At 50.7% G+C, this 8,418-nt stretch overlaps 1 protein-coding gene across 3 annotated transcripts in view; it reads right to left on the reverse strand.

Moving 5' to 3' along the window:
* The window catches only part of LRRC3B (leucine rich repeat containing 3B), an 83,392-nt gene extending 75,242 nt beyond the window's left edge, over positions 1–8,150 (reverse strand). Inside the window, exon 1 of one of the 3 annotated variants that reach the window (XM_036886160.2) lies at positions 7,685–8,150. The gene's annotated coding sequence lies outside the window, so the exon portion shown is untranslated. Of the gene's footprint in view, positions 1–5,435; positions 6,008–7,035; positions 7,288–7,684 lie in introns of those variants that run through there. The other 2 variants (XM_036886162.2, XM_036886161.2) reach the window with 2 other exon arrangements.
* Between the last annotated feature and the right edge of the window lie 268 nt (positions 8,151–8,418).

Here is an 8,418-nt window from a genome sequence, read left to right on the forward strand (position 1 = left end):
AATTATTGGAGGGGAAGCTCAAACTTTGGGCTGAAATGTAATATAGCCTGAAAATTCAACCTCACTTCAGGTGAAATTGGTGAAGGCTACAGGGCCTCTGGCCAAGGCAGCCACCAGGGACTGAAATGCAGGCCAGCATGCACCCAGCCAGGAGCCAGAGGTGGCCGCTCCGAGGAAACGTGTTCTCCAGCTCTTACAGAGGCATTACACAGCCTGGCCATGGTCCTAACATGCAACTTGCTCTGTTAACAGTTCTCTGCTTCCCAGTGTGTGTCGCATCCACAGCCATGATCCCTAGGAAGAGGGCAGATTGAGCCAATTCCCTGAGCTAGAGAAGTGAAAATTGGTCTGGAGAAAGAGTGACCCCAGGAAGATCCAAGTACGTTACAATGTGCCCAAGCCCATCCCAATTCACACCTACCATCCTACACCTTGGGGCAGATACTGCGTCAGTCTGCAGTTCTTGGGGTCCCAGGCCTCTAGGGTATTTATCAACAGAATTCAAGGTATTCATGAACTTGAATGGAAAAAAAGTCACAACTTCATTTACTAACATTGAGCTACAATTTGGTATTCTACTGCATTACCAGTGCAGGCCACAAACCTCAAATGTAGTAGTGCACCAGCGATTTTGGTCACCACTATTTTCATGTCACAGTACAGTTGCTCACTATGTCGCAGCAGCATTTTTGCTGACCCCGACTTGGAAAGGATAGCAGCCATTAGTCCCACCTGCGGTATGTAGGTCACAATAGTTTATAAACATAAATTGTGTTATAATCTCATACATTGCATTTAAACACACAGACCTGGGTTCCTGGGTGTGTCGGCCGGCTGGAGGGTGCTCTGGCATAAGGATGAAGAGCCTTTGGCTTGGTGACTGAGAAGCCACATTAACAATGGGCATGGGAATGTGAGAAATGGACCAGGCCCCCTGGAGGAGGAGCTGGCCTGCCTCTGAGGTCATTGAGAGCAGGAGGGACTGCGGTACATTACTTTTCCTTGTACACCTCTTCTTTGGGTCTTCATTACTCCCATTAGCTTTCTTTATCTTCTTATTTATATGCCTTTTTATCCTTATCCTTCAGTTTCAGCTAACAAAGATCTCTGTCTTCCTGTGTTGATTTCCTTTGGATGGTGGCTCTCCCCTCCGGGCCACCTCTCCAACCCACTTTCCACCCCACCCTCTGCTGCTTCTCTGCGGCCCTCCCTGGGCCCTCCCCATGGGGCTGCCATCAGCCAGCCCTCCTGCCTGGGTTTTAGAGCACGCATCCTTTGGGCGCTGAGAGTCCCCACCCCACCTTCCATTCGGGAAGGCTATGCATTTTTTTATAGGAAGTGTTTCTAAGAAGAAACTAAAAAACAGACTGACCACCCAGAAAAATGACTACAAAACATTCCATGGCAGGAGGCTACCCACCTCTGCCAATAGACACTTACATATAATTTGTAGGAGGATGGAAAACATTCCTGTTTGATAATCCCTGATGACCAGGCCTCTAGGACAGGTCAGCAGACTGGACCAGGGTTCTTCTCGGTGCATAATTCCCAGTGTAGCAAAAGGAAAGTATACTGCTTAGTCACTGCCAAGAGGGTGAGCCCTCTGGAAGCAGGCCTATACAAGGACTGCCTTTCTAAATCAGAACTGAGGTTAGAAGACCAGAGAAAAAGCCATGAACTTTGTGCTCTAGCTTTGGACAACTATATAGCACCTCTTCCCTGCCCTCACCAAGAGAAATATTTGTCCTCAAACAGCCATCTCTCCCAACAAGGTACTGGATACTTACATGCAGATTGAAAATTCTATCAAAGATTCTAAAAAAGAAAAGGAGAAAGCAGGGAGGATAGAAAGAAAACAAAGAGGAAGAAAGAAAACTAATCTGCCCTTGAAAACATACTTAGTTTTATCAAGTGTTACTCCATGTTTGCGAATGACTCCCAATATTTGATTTTTTGTGTGTTTGTTGCCATTTCACCTACAATAAAAGGCATAAATCCTTTCTAAAAAAAATTGTCAGGAAGTGTAGTGACATTTGCAATGGATAATTTTTAACCTAAAAAGCAGCTCACAGAGCTCAGGATAAAATGAAACCATACATTTTTATGAACTTTACTGATCTGTTCATTTTTCCTCTTAAAGAAAAAAATCTGCCTTTTGAACAGGGCCGTTCTTTTCCAATATTCATTCATTTATTTATTTTAAATTAATTATTTTGCCCTTACTATTAATTTTTATCCCCTTCAGGAAATAGTTTGTTCTAAGCCAATCAGCTCTTGGGAAGATTACGGACTTCACTCTCATATAAAATGGTCATGTTGTATGTCATGTTGTGATACATTAATTTACTAAGGTTTTATAAAGCATAGACAGATATATATGCTCGTATGTCAGATATAAGAGCTTCCATTTTGGTTCCCAACCACTTGTAGAATAAAGCTCATCAAAGTCATCACCTGCAGATAAAATAATAAATTATGAATTTTACGTTTTATTCAGACCTAAATAGAGATCAAGATATATATTTATTTAAGATAAAACACACTCTGTGAGGGTAAAGTTTCTCAAGTTCTACTTAGCCACCATCCCTTTTTTTTCTTTTCTCTGCTGATGTCTTTGTCAGATTCCACAGAATTTTATCCTTTGGCTTTTCTTGTTACTAAAAATAGGTCAAGTTCAGAAACTCTCACTTTTTTATTATTTTTAAATATCTAACCCAAACTGGGAATTTTAATTCACACTGTGTATCGCAGAAACATATTGATTCTGTGTATTCTGAAAAGGTTTCAATTTTTCATAAGCTTTCTCCCATAATGTGTCACGTAATAGTAATAATTATTCTGTCAACAAACTCATATTGATATGATTTAAGATAAATACACACCCAAAGAATTGTCCCAACAAAAGTGCCATGTGGGCCTTTGAACATTACCCCACACAGGAGCCACAGTAAAGTACACAGAGGAGATGCAGGTCAGCAAAATAGGATGAGGCTACATCTCTCTCCCCTAACATCCCTGAAAAGCCAAGAATTACCAACCAGGAGGTCTGCTCAGGTCCAAACAGATTCTTCTTCCATGATGTTGTGACAAGTCAGGACAGGAAGGGAGACTGTTTCTTTTGGATTTTGTCCTACTTGATTTCAGTGTTATGTCTTGTTTTGTCTCGAGTGCTGCTATAGTCTAGCTAAACTGGTGTCCTGACCTTCAGAAGATTACCTTTCTGGGATGGTCTATTTCTCAATGGTTCTTCTGAAGAACGGGGCAGCTGTGACTACATTTTCCCTACTTACCTAAATACAGTATTCATTACTAATGAATTCTCGAGAAAATGAGCACTTCCCTTGAGATAACTGGGGACTCTGGGATTCAGATCAGTTAGCTCAACACAGATGGCCCACTGAGGTGGTGAGTATCAGGAGAAGAAGGAAGAAAAGCATCTCTTAGGTCAGGCAGTCTACTGCCATTTCTGTCACACCACAGCCCTTGATCAGCCAAGTCTCATTTCCATCCCCCACCCCATGCCCCCTTGAAGCACTATTCCCACCCCAAGTTAAAGCCTAAGGACCCCTATCCTGTCCTGTCATGGCATCAGGGATGGAAATCCTGTTCCAGGTCACAAAAAAGGCACCAAGTTTCCACCATAAGTCTGCCTGTAACTCTTCCCGTCCAGACGTGATCTGAGGAACAAGCTTCCCCCAGTCCTCCCCCCCTTTTACTCCTACTGACTTTTTGTTGATTTGTCTCCAGGGGAAGGGCATCCGGGTACTGTAGTCACAGAGAGAAGACATGGGGTGTCCTTAGAAACCAGAATTCTGTCTTGCAAGAATGCCTAGGGGTACATGGGACTCCTAAGGGCCTGGAGAAAGTCCCCTTTTCTAAAGGGGTCCACGGGTGAGAAAGTGGCAGATAACTATGTTCTCCTTTCTGAGCCCTGCATATGTCCACCAGAAAGACACTGTTCTGCTTCAGATTTACATTAGCCCAAACTGTAACCAAGGGTCAGATATCCAGAAGATGTAATAACAAAATAATTTCACTGTATTGAAAAGGAGTTTTCCCTGATGTTCTCTTATTTTCCCAAACCCTGGGACCAGGGCAGGACAGAGCTACTCAACTTGACAGAGGACTATGCTAAAATGGTTCAGAATCCATTTAACTTCATTTAGAATCATCTGAAGGCTTTCATGGTTCATTTTTGTAGATTTGAAGGCTTATAAATATTCCACTGCAATTTTTTGCAAAAGAAGCACATTTGTGGTGGCTTATCCATTATATGACAGTGACTTTTTCTGGTCATGCTGATTGAGGCATTTATGAAAAATTAGCAAAATGGTCTATTTTTTAAATAAACAAGTTTTTCCCTAATTAAATTTAAGATGTTGAAAACCAGCAGCAGTGAACACAATCTATTTATGCATAAACAGTTTTTTTTGGCCAAGGGTCAGAAGGTAGTGAGTGGTTCAAGTACCAGTCATGCTAGAAACACAGTGGCCTTGAGCACATCACTGAATTGCCTCCCTGCATCTGGACTGGGAACCATGATATCTGAGATCCCTTTAGCCCTAATAATTCTGTGATTCGGTTTCCAGAAAGGGACTCAGGTGCAGAATACGGTTTCTGTAGTTTGTGACCACAGAGCAAATCTCTACTCACATTGGGATCCTTCTTTCCCTTTCTCCTCCTTCCTTCCCTTTTTCTCTCCATGCCTGTTTAACATAGGCATGACCATCAAAGGCTCAGAAAAGAAGTCCAATGGCAGCAGCCAATTCCCCAAATCTGCTTCCAGTATCAGGATCCCACCCTACCAAGGTGCACCCCCAAACAGACTCTGAAGAGGGCAACATGCACCATCAGTCTGCCCTGTGCTACAGCCTCAGGGGCTCACAGGCAAGGACTGCGGGCTCAGAGTATGCCCCTGGGGTCTGCAGTAAATCCCTGCTTCCTTGTGGACAAAGGGTCTTCAGTTCCAAATATGGCTGAGAGCATGAGACACACCCAGCGTCCACCAGCAAAACCAACTAACCCCACCACTTGGTGGCTGGATAACAATGAGCAAATAACTTCATTTCTCCAAGGCTTAGTTTCCATACCAATAAAATGGGGAAAATAACTTGATCTTCCAGGGTCGTTGTGAAGATTAGAACTACAACAGTGAATACCAGAATAGTGCCTGGCACAATATAAGAGCTCAATACATGCTAGAGCCCCTTATTATTATTACCACCTGTCTTCCCCCAAATAGTGCAGCAGCCTGAAGAAACCACCTTGCTGTGGATCTGAAGTCTTCCTTTAAGAAACCCCAAGGGACATGTTCCAACTTGTTTCTACATGAAAAGCGAAATGGCCTGAGCAACATCCAGGTGCTAAGTATTCAGAAAGAAACCAGCCCTGGGGTGTTGGAAGCTAAATCTCGTGAATGAATTCTGGGATCCTACCTCAGGTGTCCAGGTAATTCGGCAGAAGCCTGGCCCGTGAGGGTGTGGCCTTTGTGCTCAGGTGGTGCCCCCGGAGCCTGTGCAGAGGGAATCCCCAGTCCAGCTTCTTGGGCTGGAAGCTTGCAGTGGGGAGACAGGGAGCTCCTACTCCGGGGTTGCCCCGGGACAGGAGGGACCGACCTCGGGATTCCTCCCGGAGCCCTGGCTAGTCGACGTCTCTTCCAGCAAGGTCTGGCCAAGGCGTGGGGCCCAGAAAAGGGGACTGCGCTGAGCTCTGCTTTCCCCCAGTTGGTATGGGAGGGCAGGAGACTTCTACAGGGGAACTGCAGGCAAGGTTGTGCCCGTGAAAGCCTGCATGTGGGAGGTCTGAACAGGAACCACCAGAGGATTTACGTGGACGCAACCTCCAAATTCTTCTATTGGGCCAGTGGGAATCGGTAAAGGGACTCTCAGCCAAAGGCGCCTCTAGGAGAGGGGCGTGCACCTCCTCAGAAAGAGAAGGATTGAATGAGGTGATTCCAGGCCTTTGGCAGTCCAGTGCGTCCCCTACCAGGATAAATGAAGCCCGGGGTCTGCCCCTTCTTTTCCGCAGCAATCTAGGCCCCCTCCAGCAGACGGTCTTTTATTCCAGACTGCTGGGGTGCAAAGGAGGAAAGAGCTTCGCCTTCCGGCATCCGCCAAAGCGTCTGGAACAACCAGAAACGTCTACGTAGGGGCTGCAGGGCGTACAGACCCACCTCCGCCCGGACCCCGGTCTTGGGAGCCAGGTCTCCCTCACCCGCTGTCCACCCCTCGCCCTGCGTTTCTCTGCACGCCCTCCGGCTCTGCGCTCCAGCCTCCCGGCGCAGCGCCCGGCTCCCGCACTCCCTTGCTCCACCCAGGTGCGATTTGCGGAGGGGCGGGGGGAAAAGGAGGCTCCCACCGCAGCCTCCACCCCTGCGCTCTCCTCCAACCGGTTCGGACCCCTGTCTACTCTCCAAGCGCTGGGGACTCCCCTCTGACTCCCCTCCGCCCTGCACAAACTCCTTCGGCTCGGGGCCAGGAATGCCCTTCCCACCCTGCGGGTGCGGAGGCGTCCTGGACTCCCGAACGCCAGGCAGGGAAGATGGGCATGGGTCTACCGGCCGGGTACGGAGGTGGAAGGTATAAAAGCGAGGTCCTGGGCAAGGGGACTATGGTCCTCTCAAAGCCAGGAAAAGCATCCCTGGTCCACGGTATGACCACTCTGTCACAGCCCAAGACGCATTCAGCATTCAGAATCTCGCAGGGAGGTTTGTTTCTCCTGGAGAGGAAGATCACCCCATCTCAGGCACCCAGAAGTCTTCCTTCCCAAATCCCCCCAGGCCGCGGCGCGTCCCAGGGCTCCGTTCGGCCCCTCTGCGCTTTCCCAGGTGCCTGGCCCCTCCCCCCATCGGTATTTACACACCCGGGCCAGCGCCCTCGGACTCATATCCCTTTTTCTCCCCGTCAGGTGACGGCTCTGGGCTGGACCCTCGCCCACTTCAGCAGAGCCTTCTGATCCCCCCTCAACCAAATCTATCCCCGACCCTCAGCTTCCTCCCCCACCTACCAGCAACCTTTCCCTCTCCGAATCACTTACTTCCCCCACCCGAATCTGCACTCGCTGTTCCCTCGGCGCACAGCAGCAAGCCACTCCAACGGTTTCATTACCGAGTTGGGGGTAGCATTCCCTTGGCTGGCCCGACTCTCGCCGCGCTAGACAGAACCCCAGGTGTGGCCGCAGGCTTTTCCTGCGTCCCACCTCCTCTATTTCACAATCTCGGCTCCTAGCCAACCCCTACGGGCAGGAGGAGCATTGCTGGGTCCCAAACCCTCGCCTCTCTAGTAGGAGCTGCAGGGAGTGAAAAGTCCACTGGCAGGAGCACAGAGGTGGAAATGGGCAGAAGCATATGGCAAGGGAAGGGTGGGGTCTGGGAGAGGGCGCACGCGGGAACTAGACGTGCAACTTGCACGGCCCCAGGTGAGCACCGCACGAAGTGAGGGCAGGGAGGGGGCACAAAAGTTTGCAGACTATTGCCAAGGCAGCCGGCTGCACGCGAGCAAAGAGGGTCGCCTCCCCCTCGCCAGAAGGGGTCTCTCCAAGTGTCTGCGCCCAAGAGAACCATAGGTTTTAGACTCGGCTCCAAACTAGGGTGACAGTTCTCTACTTGTCCCGCGAGGGACGGCCTACACCCTGGCGGAGGGACTACACCGCGCTTTGCGAAAAGCAACAGGCGGCTGCACCTTACCTTGCGCCAGCCCGGTCCGGGGTGGCTGCTTCATCCTCGTGGCGCAGGGACAAGGCGTTGGATGCGTGTGCCTGGGGGTGTGCGTGCTGCCGGGGCTGCAGCGGCCGTTCTCTTCAGCCGGCTGCCCGGGGAGCTGCCCACCCCTGCCGGGACCAGCCGGGAGGGAGGGCTTGTCTGCGGCCGCGGCGGCCGCAGCGTTGGTGCGCGGCGACTGGAGCGCGGGACGCGGGCTGTGCGTGGCTCGGCCGGCGTCCTCCGGCACCTCCGCCGAGCGAGGGTGCGGCCCCGGGCGGCAGCGCAGGGCCCGGCTGGGCTCCCGCTGCTGCGGCGGCCTCTGCAGACCCTGCGCTCGGCCCCGGAGCCTCGCAGGAGAAGACAAAGGAGCGAGGGAGGCGAAGCGCCGTTGGCCCGGAGATGCAACCGGTTCAGTCACTAGAGGGGAATCGCCTCCAAACCCGGGTCGGGGCTCAGGGAGGAGGGGCGAGGAGGCCGAGGACTGGGAAAGCAGCAGGCAGTAAACGTGACGGTCAGAGCCGTGCCACCCTCTCGCCGGCGCTACCCTCTCCCCTCCAGGCTGGGGGTCGGGAATGGAGAGAGGGCGGGGGTTGAGCGTTTGCTGAGCGAGGCGCGGAGCTGGGTGGGAGCGTCAGCTCCCTCCGCCGCCCGCGCCTGCCTTCCTCACACCCCCTTGCAGAGCTCCACTCTGAGGACTCTACAGCTCCGTTCTTTCTCCC

This window comes from Manis pentadactyla, chromosome 14, assembly GCF_030020395.1.
Source record: "Manis pentadactyla isolate mManPen7 chromosome 14, mManPen7.hap1, whole genome shotgun sequence".
Lineage (NCBI taxonomy): Eukaryota > Metazoa > Chordata > Mammalia > Pholidota > Manidae > Manis > Manis pentadactyla.